The sequence below is a fragment of the Hyalella azteca genome, unplaced genomic scaffold (assembly GCF_000764305.2).
Source record: "Hyalella azteca isolate HAZT.00-mixed unplaced genomic scaffold, Hazt_2.0.2 contig12164, whole genome shotgun sequence".
Classification (NCBI taxonomy): domain Eukaryota; kingdom Metazoa; phylum Arthropoda; class Malacostraca; order Amphipoda; family Hyalellidae; genus Hyalella; species Hyalella azteca.
In genome coordinates this window covers 550,406-566,027 of record NW_025942128.1, presented here as the reverse complement: position 1 = coordinate 566,027, position 15,622 = coordinate 550,406, and positions in this window count along the sequence as shown.

The window sequence follows — 15,622 nt, the reverse complement described above, 5'->3', positions numbered from 1 at the left end:
TCAGTAAAATGTAGCGCGCTACATTAGCCGCTACAATGGCCAAAATTATTGTAAATCTCTAAATATTTATTGTTCTGCTATTGGGATATACTCATTAACATTTAATGATAATAAAACATTTTTAAAACATATCAATGCACCTTTATTGCAATTAATTTAACCGAACTAGTATGGGTTACCCCAGGGTTAGATACAGTAAATAAAAGTTACAGTTATTTTTATGTTTTACCTTCCCTACATGGATGTGAACTTTAATCTACCAATCTAAGAAATTATCCACATATACATATAAAAATCAGTCTTTTTTNTATGAAAATAAAATTAGAAATTCATTCAGTGTAACATCAAAGCTGTCTCTTATACACATCTAGATGTGTATAAGAGACAGCTACATTGTCTTAAATGTAGAGCCGCTACCGCTACCGCTACTGAAAATGTAGCGGCCGCTACATGTAGCGCGCTACTGCCCACCTCTGTATTTTACCCAGGACAACTGTGTAACCGAGGGGGCACTGAAAGAGGGGCACTGGGCTGCAATTATTTTTTATTATTATGAAAGGTTATATTGAGTACTTGCTTGCATTTCAGTCGAATAGTTCATAAATAAATACATGTTTTGCAGGATCATTATTATAACTATTTATATATCCATGCATTGTCATATATATGGTGCTATTACTACCCAACGTTGAGATTTAAATAAATTCTATCGTTGCCGACACTTGTGTTTTCCCAAACGTCGTCGTTTGGAACTTTAATCACTGGGGAAACATGTTAATTGGGAACGCTTTTTTAATGCAGCTCGCACTCGTCTCCGCCCAGCCGAAACTGACCTGCAAGTTCCGAGATCATTCAAGAGATTAATAATTCAACCTTAGTACTAACATCCTAATACTGACACACTAATACGTACCAGCAACACGGTATATTCAAAAGCCACCGATCTGGTAATTTGGAAGTTTTTCCTCATTTGGGCCAGTAAAATCTTAGGAGACGATAGTTCCAACCTTCATGGTCAAGCTCAAAATATCCTTGGTTAAACCTGAAAATTTAACATCTAGGGTCTAATTCTAGGTCCTAGGTTAATCCAAAGACCCTAAACATCCAGGGTATCCTCCAGGTCCTATACCGCGAGGGTCTGGACGATCCAGTCCTGCTACTTGTAGACGGCCGTGTTGACGCCGAAGCTGCCGCACCGGTTGCGGCCGGTCGACGTGAGTCCTTAGAGGAAGAATTTGATCCCGTACTCGTCCGTGGTCAGCAAAGGGCCTCCGCTGTCCTTCAGGCACGTGTCGACCTCCGGTACACCCCCGCGCAAATATGAAGCTACGAGAGAAAAAAGGTGTAAGACGGGGGGCATGGATAAGGCAGTTGAGATGCCAGATTAGAGGGTGAGTGCGGTAACATCTAGGAAGGAAGAAGTTGCCAGATGGAACAAGTTTCTAGATGGAACACGTTTCCAGATGGAACAAGTTTCCATGTGAAACAAGTTTCCGGATGGAACAAGTTTCCAGATGGAACAAGTTTCCATGTGGAACAAGTTTCCAGATAGAACAAGTTTACAGATGGAACAAGTTTACAGATGGAAAAAGTTTCCAAATGGAACAAGTTTACAGATGGAGCAAATTCCAGGCGGAATAAGCTCCAGGTAGTACAAGTTTCCAGATGGAACAAGTTCCAGGTGGTACAAGTTTCAAGATGGAATAATTCCAGATGGAACAAATCTACAGGATCATGCTCTGCTGACAGCGCGGTCGGTTTGCCTGGTACACAGTCTTGCATGCCTCTCATCAAGAGGTGGTCTGCGAGTGTCTTACATGGCACATTGAACGTACGGGCAGCGGCTGACGCGGGAACATTCTCATCTCTGCAGGCTGCAAGAGCCCCTGTCCATGTCCTCCTGCCTCCATAATTTTAACTTTGCTCCTTTCCTTGAAGTCATCTTTAATGATACAAAATAATTATATTAACATAGGTACGTAATTGAACAAATGCATATACCGTAATTACATAACACACAATATAATAGCATACAACGTGGGTTTTATCTTTTCGAGTACGTTTATGCTCCTGAAATACACATTTAGTACTATTATAAGAGATTTAACTTAGTAGTTTGCATTATTAGGCTTATTAAGTAGAAGGACGACTCGGGTCCTGCCTATTCAAAATGTACACAGAGCAGCAGCTCTACGCTTGACGCTTCGTTCGCGCAACTCCAAGCGTTGCAAGAACATTGTGCTCAACATTTGAAGTCGTTCTACAAGGTTTCAAAAGTTGAATTGTTAATTATCTGAAAATGAACATGGGTAATGAATGCTTCTTACATTATTTAAGGCCTAAGTTAGACACAATTATTGCATTGTAGGTAGAATAAAGCAAAGAAAATTTATCGACAAGTCCTGCCTCCTAAAGCAAATATCCAACACAAACTTCGCAATTTCTCCCAAAATCATATGCTCATAAGTTGCCAGGTGTGCTTAGAATAGATTATAAACTAGATTTCAATATCATTAATATCAAGAGGACAAGCAAAACGAACCTCATTCTCCTGCGTTTCAGCTCGGAATGACCCCGGGTTTGAACGGATAACATTTTTCCGGCAATAGAGCATCGCCCGAACGTGGTTCAGAGAGAAGGAAAAATTTCGTTTCGCTGGCAGAATTTTCGTCATGTTGATTTAGAATCTCAAAACTATTTACAAATCAAGTGTCGGAAATTCATTATACTATCATTTGCAATACTAATAAATATTCTAGTATTTTCCTATTAAGACGAAATGTTCGTATTGGGTCTATTTTAGGAAATATTTTCTTTCCCTTGTAGCGTGGCGACTTTACTGAAGTGGCGACTTTAGTGGCATTGACGGTAGGCCAAACGCCGAAGGTGCAAAAGAGCCCCTGGCGCCCGGCCATGCTCGGGTTGCAAATGCAAAAGGCTCTACGGACTTCAGCAGTGGAAGTGGACACACGGCGCTATGGTTTAAACACCTGACTTTATAGGCAACTATGAGCTCTAGCATGCTCGAGGTATTGACCAGGGAAGGAATGTTCTGTTGATGGTGGTATTGGGTAATACCGACAACAAACTTTCATCCCGAAACGTCAACATTTGGCGAATAAAGCATCCACCGATGCTTGCGGTTCAAGTTATAATTCTAAAATTCAAAAAATAAATAGAAAAATAAATAAATAATTAACTTAACACAGGTTCACAGTACCTATCACTACCTCACCGAGAATAACAATGAAATTTCCCTTTCTAAATTTCCCTTTCCCTTCAATGAAATTTCCCTTCCGTTAAAGAAACAAAGATACGGTGTTCAAGACACATAGCTGGACCTACAGTACGCCTCCTATGCCGAGGTTAAGCCGGATTACCTTAGGCCACATGCAGTCATAACCATTCTCACCTTGAGCTTGTTTAAGCGGTGAAAGCGGTGAACATACGGCGCTATGCCTTTAAGCATTTGACTTCATAGGCTGCCATGCCCTCAAGCGTGCTTATACCCAGGGTAAGGAATATAAACTGAAGTGTGAAGCTGGGCTCTGGCATGCGCCCAGGCAGACGAGGGCACAGCTCGGAGCCATAGTGCATTCCTTGTACGATGATGTTGTTTTCTGTTATTTTATACTTCCTTTTCATCGACATGGCGAACTAGCAGAAATTTTAATAAGTAAATGATGAAGAGGGCCTAAAAGGTGAACTTGTCGAGAGGCAAACGACGTCTCGTGTAGAGCTATGCGTTACGGATGTCACGGGCGCACTGATATTACTTTACTTAGAAAATTCCTAATGATAATTTCATAAGTTATTTATTATCAATCCCTACTTACTATACCGAGTGAAGGGCTCGCTATACTCTGCAAGTGCAGAAACAGGCTCAGCTGAGGACACTTGTTTGTAACTCGAGCCTTGCGACGCGAGTCTCAAAAACTTATTTAAGAAAAACCATTCTCATGCTCAAAATGTAAATATTGGACATCACAATTGTGGTACATAGCCGATTGAAAATAGTTCCTAGGTATCTGTAAAATAAACATTATAATATTTTTTTGGATGGATAATTTCCTTTTGTGCTATATGTGAGAAAAACTGTGGTACAAATTTTAGAAGTATGACGACATTTAAAAGGTAATGATGTAAAAAATACCATGAATATACTTAATGGAGAGTGAACTCGTATAACTGTTTGACGGGTGACTGCATTGGAAACAAAAACCCGGCTACTCGTCTCTATTAGCATTATAAGGTGGTAATATATATTAAATTAGTTATTTAGTAGCTAATTTTGATACAGACCTTCGTATTATCGCGGTTAACTCGAGCAAAATCACACAATCAGTGCAATTTAACCGCCAAGTATTACGGTTCTCGTGGCGGTGGGGGCGGAGCTTCAGCCGCCGAGTTGATTTACATGAGTTTTCGCTGAAAATTCTCTTCCGCAACCCGACTCCTCGCGTCGGCTGAGCTGGCAAGTTGTGTTGTGAAGTTCGATATTTCATCAATTCTTGATATATGCTTCACTTAACTTATATCAATTATTGATACGTAGGTCCATTATCATGCATTAATTATTGACTCCTACATCAATTCTTGATAAATACATAAATTATTTATAAATCATCATATTTAAAATTGTCGCTTGCTCGCTGATAGCTGAGATGATGGGAGAATTCATCACAATAAATGTTGCACCATTTTTGAAACTCAATTTGAAAAAATTTGAAAACCGCAAAAAACTTAACATAACTTAATTATTATTAGTTAATATTAACTTCTATTCCCATGACACTCGTGCATTTCGCATATCGTATGGAAATAGAAGAACCTGTTGCAGATTTAAACTAAGCGCAGGTAGCGGGGTGCCGTACGGTTTTAAGATAAGTAGGATGGGAGAAGTGAGTTGACGGTTCGAGACCCAGCTAATATGTGAAAACTACAATGTCTAGAATTGGCGACAAGCCAAACACGGCCTAACCTTCAACCGAACCCTCACCATAGCCGCTCGACAACCTTAAGTTTTTATAGCCGCTGTAGTTGTGGTCACTTGTATAAGAAAACGAATTTGGAAACCGAGTAAAACGTATTGTTCAGGTCGGCATAAGTAGCAATCGAGTAAACTTCCTGCCGACTGAGTACTAAAGCCTGTTGCAGGAGTTTGATCATTTGAAACTGAGCTTTCTCCGCTCAGTGCAGCAACGTCCAAACGCATATAATTCAAGCAGCGATGCACAAAGAAGTGTCCGGGACAGAAGAAGCCCTCAATGCCCTCACCTCAATGATATAGCAGCACCACGTACGTAAAAAGCGTGTCTGCTGAGGCACAGCGCTTAATTCATCATGCAGTGAAGATCACAGCATGACCAACACCGCAACTCGGCACCGGACTAGTTACCTAAAAATAAATCACTTTCGACGTCAGCAGCCATTTCATTCCAAGTCTAGGGAAGTTTTCTGAGTTTGATTCTTAGCAAGAATAACTTGACTATAATCCGGAGGGAGGAGGCAACTTTGATTCCAAGTCAACGGAAGAAGGCAACTTTAACTTTAAGGAAGAGAATTCGACTTAGCGCCACTGGAAGCAAGAGAATTTTACACCATGTCATAATTCTCTTGGAGTTAAGTGGATGACATGGTAGGCTTGGACGATTTGGAGTTGAATGCTTAGTCACAACATATCGATCCAGATATCGTTTCGCAACGCTGGTTTAATCATACCGTGGGCAGTGGAAAGATTTCTCTGCAGAATGCTTGGCAATCATGTGATAATTTGGATTACTTTTTGAGGCGCAAACATATTCGCACTCGGAGCATTTGTAAGGCCTCTCGGTTGAATGCTTACGAATGCTCTGCAAGTTGATTTGCGTTCAGCCCTTGTTGTGTGACGCAGGCAAAGTCACATTCATTGCACTTGAAAGGCATCTGTGCCGTGTGCTTAGAAAGAATATGTAGATGAAGCTTTTTATTTGTAACGCAAGCATATTCACACTGCGAGCAGACGGTGCAGTGTTTGGGTTTATCAGTTGAATGCTCGTGGAGAACTTGTTAGTAATGGGAATGTTTAGTGACACAAGAATATTTACCCTCAGTACAGTGGAAAAGTTTATCTAAAAAATGTCTAAGGAGAAGGTGTATTCATAATACTGATTTTTTATTCGAAGCTTATTAATAATCAGAGCACTGACAAACTTTCTTAGCTGAATGTGAGGAAATTTTACGTCGGTTTAGGCGATGTTTTGTGGCGCCGGTAAACTCGTATTCAGAGCAGTGAAAAGGTTTCACTGTTGAATACTTGGAATGAATGTGCAAATTCAAATTAGATTACGTTTTGCCAGCATAATCACGTGAGGACACAACTTTCTTATAGTTATATAGTTCTTATAGTTTCCTATGGTTGTTTCTTCTGAATGTTTGTTAAGACTATGAGTATTCAAATGCCGTTGTGTAGCGCATGAAAATCTACATTCAGAACTGCGGACATTTTCCCCTGCTTAATGTTTGCAGAGATTATGATCTTTCAGACGTGTTTCTGTAACACAAACGCAATTACACTCTGAGGAGCGGAAAGATTTCTAAGTCGAGTGTTCGTAAAGCCTGTGTTCGTTCAGACGCGTTCGAGTAGCACAAGCAAATTCACACTCAGTACAGAGAAAAGGTTTTTCTGTTAATAATAATAATAATAAGAGCGGTTTCAGCTTTTAGTTGGCCGTAGGCCTGTCGCCGATTCTTAACATCACAGAACATTCACAGCATTTTGCGGTCTCGAACTCGCAACTCACTGCTACAATTCTGCTTTGCTTAACCGCCCGGCCTCCTCGCCGATTCTGACCAGAAACTGGCGCACAGAGCTGGGGTCGAACCCGCGCCTCTCTGCTCCAATCTTGATACTCTGAACTTTAACCACTGGGCCACCATGATCGTAGCGAATAGGACAAGTTAAGATGCATTTTAACACGAAAGAAAATATGAACTCTTAAGACAGCGGAAGGGCTATCAGCTGCATGCTTAGTACGAATATGTCTAAGTAAATTAGAACTTCTCAGAAAGGCGCTTTTACGCTCGGCGCAGTTGAAAGGCTTCTTATTAATGAGCATTGGAAGGATATGTTGCTTCAAGTCATTTTGTCCGACACATGAATATTCGCACTGATAAAATTTAAAGTGTTTCTCCGATGCACGTCTTGGAAGAATACGATGATTCAAGTCAATCAGCCTGACGCTGATGTAATTACACTGAAAGCAGTTAAAAAGATTCTCATTTCTATGCTTTGTTAGAATGTGGACATTTAGACATTTTGTGACGCATTCATATATACAACGAGAGCAGTGAAAATGTTTCATAGCTGAATGCATAGCAAGTCTGTCTAATTTCAATTGCTTACGTTCAACAAAAGTAAGATTACAATCTGAGACTGAAAAGGTTTTTATAACGGTTGGCAAGAACATGATTCTTAATGTTACATTTTGTTGAACTAAAATAATCACAATCAGCCCAGTGATATGTTCTCTTACGGGCATGTTTAACAGGAATATGCCGCTGTATCCTCTGGATGAGTTGCTTGGAGCTGGATGATGCAGAGACTTTCATTTCTGTTAGCCTGCAGGATCCTGGGCATGAGTCGTTCATTGCAGAAATCTCTGGTGGAATTTTGGATGAGAATTTCTTCTTCTGTGAGTGCAGACTCTAGGAACAAAGGGTCTTGCCAGGAGAATTCTGTTGATGAATAACTGATATATGGTATAGGCAGAGCTGGGCAGCGCTACTTTGAAATGCAGCGGCGCTACCGCTACCGATACATGCTCTAAATGTAGCGGGCGCTACCGCTACACCCACTAGATTGTAGCGAGCGCTACCGCTACCGCTACAGTAAAATGTAGCGCCGCTACATTAGTCGCTACAATGGCCAAAATTATTTGAAATCTCTAAATATTTATTGTTCTGCTATTGGGATTTACTCATTAACATTTAATGATAATAAAACATTTTTAAAACATGTCAATGCAACTTTATTGCAATTAACCTAACCGAACTAGTACGGGTTAGATACAGTAAAAATGAGAAAAATGGGAAAAACGCGCATAAAAAAAACTAAGGGGAAAATAAGAAAAACGCTCTTCAAATCGATAGAGATGGTCTTTACAAACCGAATGATACGTGTCTCGATGTTGTAGGATGATATTTGTAGGAGGAGATAGATTTTCTAAAGTACCCTTTTTAGCCGTTTTCTATGAATTTCTCGTTTTCTATCATTTTTTTTAATTCATAGAAGCAAAATGGTATTTTTTACATTTTACGTATGTATTTGAAGTTTCATGATGATCGGATGATAACTGTAGAAGTTTTTCCGGAGGGTAGTCGGTCCCCTTAATACTATTACAGTAGGTAAAATCTAAAGGCTTTATCTATAAATGTAGCGGTAGCGCTGTAGCGGCAAAACCTCGTATCGCTACTTAAATATGTAGCGGGTGCTACCGCTACCGCTACATTGCCTTAAATGTAGCGCCGCTACCGCTACATGTAGCACGCTACTGCCCACCTCTGCTTACGAGAGATTACAACATCGAAAGTGACCGTACAATCCATTTGGTCTTATAAGCGTAAAATATGCATGCTATTCCAAAGTTTGTTGGCCAAAAAATGCCTCATCCAAGATGAAATTTTGCAAAGCAATTTCATGTTTTTTCGCAGCAAAGGTGAACTTTGCATTTCATGCAGTACTTGTGGATGCGTCCTGTGCATTTAGGAAGTTTGCACATTCCCCTTTTTTCATTGATCTCAGCTAGGGAGGTGACCGACCCCATCTTTCCGAAGTGACTAACTAGGAATTGGTTTTGAGGCACGGCCACTTGCTTTCTTCTTAGCAAAGTCGGACTGCACAGTTTCCTCAGTTGGTCGCCCTCTTTTCTTCACTACATCTTGACCAACAACCATGAGTGAATCAGCAAGATTCAGCTTGAATTCACAGAGTGAAGTCAAGTGCCAGTATGGAGTGTTTAGTTTCTTTTCCACTCTGCGTCTCAGAAGCCAGCTGTTCACGACAGCCATATCAAGCATGTGGAAGATCAATCTAATGTAGTACTTTTTAGATCTGAAACTCATTCTATAGTATGACATCATCTGGTCATGAAGGTCGACTCCACCCATGTGCTTATTGTAGGTCGATACGATGTTTGGGATTGAGATATTTGTATACTCTCATTTTTTCTTGTCGAATCTCCTGACTTCAGTTACAGGATGCGATGTCACAAAACTGGACAATAGACAAACAGACCGGCTGTCATTCCATTTTACAGCAGTGATTTCTTCCTAGTGGCAAGGTGCTCTACTAATTTCACCGATGAAAACCAGTTGTCAAAATAGAGTTTATAGTGTCTTCCTTCAGGAATGCACTCGGCAAGCTGAAGAACAGAATTTGCGCTTGCACCAAGGTCAGGAATTCCGGAGCATGCAACCGGAAGAATTTTGCCAACGTAGGGAATGAAGTCGTACACCATACCAGAGCTACCAGCTAAGACGAGAATCTTATAGCCCCATTTTGATGGTTTTTGGGAATGTATTGCTTCAGTGAAGGAGCTCCTTTGAAGGGAACCATTTGTTCGTCCACAGCTAGATGTTCTTCCATTGGTATTTTTTTGACTTTTCGCGTAATGCATTCAAAGGAAATCTCACCTTCGCTAGCTTGTCCGTTGAATCCAAAGTGTCATTGTCTACAAGATGAAGATTAGCTTTGATATCTTCCCACCCTTTGCGAGACATTACGGAAGATATCTTTTCATTCAAGGAATATTTTGCCCAACGAAGCCGTGTATGCATCATCCTAGTAATAGACATTAGCATGCTTTTTTTTATCCCTATCCACTGCGATAATTCTAATGGGTAAGGTTGAGGGGCTTTGACAGATTTTTTTGCATAGCGTACAAGTTGGTTTGGTAGCAAATTTCTTCAATAACATCATCGCAAACGAAGGATTTGAAAAGAGTCAGAGGAGCTTCCAGAACTGTGTCAACATCAGGAGCATGAGAAAATTGAGGAATGTCGTAAGATGAGCGACGATTTTCAATTTTATTCCAAAATGTTCTCGTTGGCGCCTTTCTATTACGTTGTTGAGAGTTTTCCCCGCCTTCTATACTGTTAATTTCAATCAAGAGCGATTCGTTTTCTTCTTCAAACTCACTATCTGAACTTGTTTCTAGCGTTATTGTGAACTATGGGTCCAAAATATCCTCTTGCTCCTCTGAGTCTTCTTCAGGTTCACTGGAGTATGAGGTAGCCAGATGTTGTTCACATCGACTCGCAGGTTTTCTTGAAGAAAAAAAGGTTATTGTACTAAAGCCCGCAAAGGATTCTGAAAAAAAAAAAAAAATATGATGAGCACACTACAATAATTTGATCCCTAGGCCTGTGTATAGAGATATCAAATAGGTAAACTCAACTAATGCGATATCTGTCCATGTTATGAGAAGTTATTACTGGGGTTACTGAATATTCGCTGTATAATATATATGCCTTCAAAAAAACACACATGATTAAAGTAAATCCCGTGAACGGAAAGCAAGTAGGTACAGATTTAGGGAAGCATATAAAAAAATCCCGCACCTCCATAGCACCATAAATAAATTAAATATATGATAATTTTTTACAAAAACTGTGCCAGATAATTTATAGATTCCATGTTTTGATGATCAAAACATTCGGAAAGGCAGTAAATCAAAGAATAGTAATGCAAACACAATTATTTTGCATAACAACTCCTTACTTGTATGCTCATATGACTAACTTGACTCACCGGTCGCGTTTCAAACAGAGCAGTTGTAAGTCCAACTGTACTGAGCGGTCGCCTATGGAAACATGGTAAAATATATGGTATATAATTGTTATTTTAACAATATATTCTGCATTTGCACTCCCTATAGCACTATAACAAACATAGAATTATCTCTAGCCTACAACTCACCCGAGTTTCCTGCCATGGTCCAATAAAGATCACGAAAGTTCAGGAAATGAATCGCACCACAGCTTCTCAACAAGTTCAGTGCTGTACTGCGTAGTTGGCGGCACGGAGCAGAGTTGCACCACCAAAACGAAACAGGAACGCGTAACAAACGCGTTCAAAGCTACTGGCGCCAAATTCTGGTCACAATTTTAATTCTGCAGAGCATGTTTGAGAGGCGACCGTACGGTACACCTTGGCCGTAAAGGGTTAAGCAACACCTACCGCACTCCACAGCCTGCTCAATCAAATAGTCAATTGTCAACAGATCCTGCTCCACAGAATTTTGTGGGCATGACGTTGGTGGAATACTTGCCGCACCTGCTTGGTTGCGGAAATATCTGGTTTAACGACTGCAGCCTAAAGCACATTGTTCACTTAATGAAACTTTTTGCCTAAATATTTGACACCTGTAAAGGCAGACAATGGCTTGGTTCTGTGCTTGCTGTTGTGTAAATTTGACTACTTCCATTTATATACATCATCTCACAAGCCCAGCTCAGCGACCCCTGACTTCGAATCCCTATTTGTAAATTTTCTTACGAACATAGTGAAAAGGTTTTAACAACTGCTAAGCTAATGTCAGATCTAACAAAAAACCTAACCTATTAGGCTATTAACCAAGTGAGGGTAAGGATTGATGACTTTCTCACAGTTAGTTTCACGCGTCGAAGTTAATCCGTTAACGTTTTCAGTGTTTAGTAGTAGAAAACATTCAAGAAGGGGTGGACTAATTTAAAACGGATTGTGAATGCTCGCTGCTCACCTAATTGCTGAGGAGCTTCCAAATGCGACCAATCGACCTTACTGGGGTTCGAGTACATGTGGCTAAATTTCCATGTAAAAGTTTGATGTCATATTTAAACATAATTCATTATATTAAAGTTAATTTGAATAATAACTAGTCCAATCAATAACTCTGAACAGCCGAAACGATGTTCGAATATTCAGATAAAAAAATCGTCAAGAATGGAACGATCATTTTTATTATGTATAATTATCTAAAATATGTTTTCGCCAGTCAATAAATTGCAGTTATCGAAAGAAACACTCCCGCAAATTACGAATAATTCGAGATTATAGTTAATATATTTCGCCTTAACGTCATCGGTGCGGTGGCTTCTGCCTCCAAATTTAAAGGTATCATATGCTGTTCTAGCGAGCCAACTCGGTAGTAGGAATGGGCAAATGGCCTACTGTAAACGCCGTTAAATCTTCATTCAGTTATGAGAAGTGGCATAGACATTGCCATACGCCAACACCGTTGCAATCATTCCTCTCTCTAACCTAAGTACGGCGTAATAGACTTGGAAGATCCATTTTGCGCAGCGTGTGATTGGAAGCTCCATGTCGTAGACTTCGAGCTCACACTCTTAAAAGTTATTCAGTATTAGGAATTTAACTTTTTAAGGAACAATTTTCTTCGAACATATGTCCAGTTGCCTGAAATAAGAGTAAGAGACATCAATACTTATTAACAAAGCCTAACGCGAATACAAAAAGCAACGAAAACAATACTATAGCAGAGTTTAATTAAATAATGATCATTGCAGGGAACTTGCATTACACAACCGAAGTGATTAGAAAATTTTACCTCGACTGACAGGGTGTTGAAGCCAAACCATCAGAAGTCTAATTTTTATATTATTTTGAATTTATTCTTATAGAAATAAGGCCTATGATCATACTCACAAATCCCATTCATAGTTTAAAACTCTCTGCGTGGCTATAGTAGTATATATACAAACGAGATGTAGAGAACTCATGAATATGATGAAGGTATTGTCCGTATCATGGTCAAAGAACTAAATTAGAGGAGATATTTTAGTATACTATAAGAAAAGAGGCATGCATAGTGTATAAATGGCCGATTATCATTGTTAGCTTTATTTAATTTTTGGAAGATACACAAGCTTCTGTGCGATTTTAACACGGCAACTAAATGATAATCCATAAACTTCCTTCATGTCGAAGAGGCAAGAATATAATATCATTAACGTTCTTATAACAATAACAACCAGAAATATTATGAGTCACGACGAATGGGCAAGATACATAACCTGACCACTGATTATAACATCTGGATTCACTATTGGGTTCGTACATGACATGACACTTGCTACGCCAGCTGTTTGGTCCTGAGTGTGCCGGGAGCATCAACCTTATCTAGAAAAGTTCCGAGTCTGCTGCTTTCTTTCCCTTTCTGACAGAAATGAGGCTGGTGAGTGCCTTTATCACCACAAGTCATCAACCTAACTAAAGAATATGTATATTTATGCCAGCAGTGGCCTGTATTAGTGTTGCCACTTGCCCATGCCAGAAGCCCTGAACAGTGTTGCCAATTCAGATATTCTATAGCTAAATCTAGACTCGATCGACAATTCTACGGACTCGCCAGCGGACTCGCCTGCGGACTCGCGCAACTGGGCCGCTCATAATTCCTTCAATACTTTACGGATCTGCATGAATTTTGGACTATGAGTATTAATTATCGATACGCTGCCGCAGGAATTATTACAGATTTTTACATGACTTATTATTGGGTTAGGTTAGGTTAGGTTAGGTTAGGTTTGGTTAAGTTAGGTTAGGTTAGGTTAGGAAATAATTCATGCAAAAATCTGTAATATTCCTGCGGCAGCGTATCGAGAATTAATACTCATATTCCAAAATTCATGCAGATCCGTTAAGTATTGAAGGAATTATGAGCGGCCCAGTTGCTTAAAAAATACGTTTATTGGTTTAATTCATGTAAAATTCTATAATAATTCCTGCGGCAGCGTATCGATAATTAATACTCATATTCCAAAATTCATGCAGATCCGTTAAGTATTGAAGAAATTATGAGCGGCCCAGTTGCGCGAGTCCGCAGGCGAGTCCGCAGGCGGGTCCGTAGAATTGTCGATTGAGTTAAATCTAGCGTATTTTACGGCATTCAGCGGGGAAAAGGAGCTTTAGAAAAAAAGTAGGTAAAAATTATGTATAATGAGCTTTTCAGCTACATAATTTTGATAGTTAGTTTATTTCTGCTTGGAAATACCAGATTTTAGTGTGAAAGTCATTGATCAGGGTTGCTAGACGGGCCTTTTCCGATAAAATTTCACATATTTGGCCATTTTTTGGAATGCATTGGCCAGACAAAATAATTTGGCCATTTTGTCCGTTTTGAAGTTTTTTCACAGAATAATATAACTCTCCCTTTTTTATTTTTCTTGTCTTTCACTTATAATTTTGTTTTTCCCAAGACGAGTACACTTAAAATTCGACACGTAATTGTGTCAACATTTCGGTTTAGGTTGGCAACACTGGCGAGTGCCGCCTAATCCGCCCGGCAACACTTTGGTTGAAACATGCGACTATATCAGGTTGCCGACTCGTATTAATTAACAACCATGGATGGCAGAGCTGAGAGCGCGTATAAGCGAGTATAGTTGTCTGTTTCCCTTCTAAAGAGTAATAAACTCGTCACTAATTTCTGAGGTTACAGCGTTATTACTCGATACATTTAAGCCTTATAGAGCGAAGCACCACAAATTTTCACTTTGAATTGGTGTAAAATTTTCTAGGCTCCTTGAAAACGTTTTAAATACTAATTTGACCTAAACAATGTAGACTAGTATTTTGGTCAGTCATGATGACATGTCATCATAACAAATTATTTTTTCAACAAATCGCAAGAGATATTCAATTACATGGGTTAGATTTTTATTATTTACTGCGCTTCTAGTTATGTTAGGCCATATGTTATTTTTTAGGTATGCTGAAATTTTGATAAATTTATCGGATTGACATTTAATATTAACCAAAGTCTTAATACAAGTAATGCATACGCTTTCTCCCACAGAAATTAGTTTAAATTGATTTTCATCGTTCACGTATATATTCTACAGTCAAGTAGTCCATGGGCCTATTTCTTCAACGCCGACACTTCTATTCTATTCTATTCTAAGTCAATGCCACTAACTGCGCCACATCACTTATGTCGCCAGCCTTGTAACGGAACTGTCCGTTTGTTATCAAAGCTGTGCCTCAACTTTCCAACCCGATCGAATAGCTTCATAGTTGTTAGGTGGAAATCGAATCCTACAAAATCATACTTTTGACATTATTATAAGGTTTTTGTTTACGATCGTTGAGAAACGTGTAATTTGCTGCAGGCTGGCTGCTTATGTGGCACTGACTGTAATTCAGATCATACACTTAGTGAACTTGATGTAATTTTTGCTTTCCGAAAGCCAGAAAAGTAAATTTGAGCATTGTAAATGGTTTTAACTACCTTAATTACAAAATTTCCTAATTAATTTTAAATGAGGCCGTTTTGGCTTTTGTTGTGTGGTAAATAGGCCTTGTTTTGCTTGGCTCTATCTGGCAACCCTAGCCCCTGTCCCCTCCCCTCAGTCCCCTGAGTGGTGGTACGTACTACGTGGTAGACTGGTAGTGTTGCTGCGGCTTTGGTGAGTGGTAGTGCATTTAGTGTGCGCGGTCGCTCATGCCTTTTTTTGAGAGTTCAATAGTGGGCTGTACATACGACTTAAAAATGGAAAGAAACATTGATTTGGTTCTTCATATGCTCAAAAGAATGTAATTTTATGGCTCAAAAACTTGAGCTTCCTGATTCAAGCTAAAGTTTGT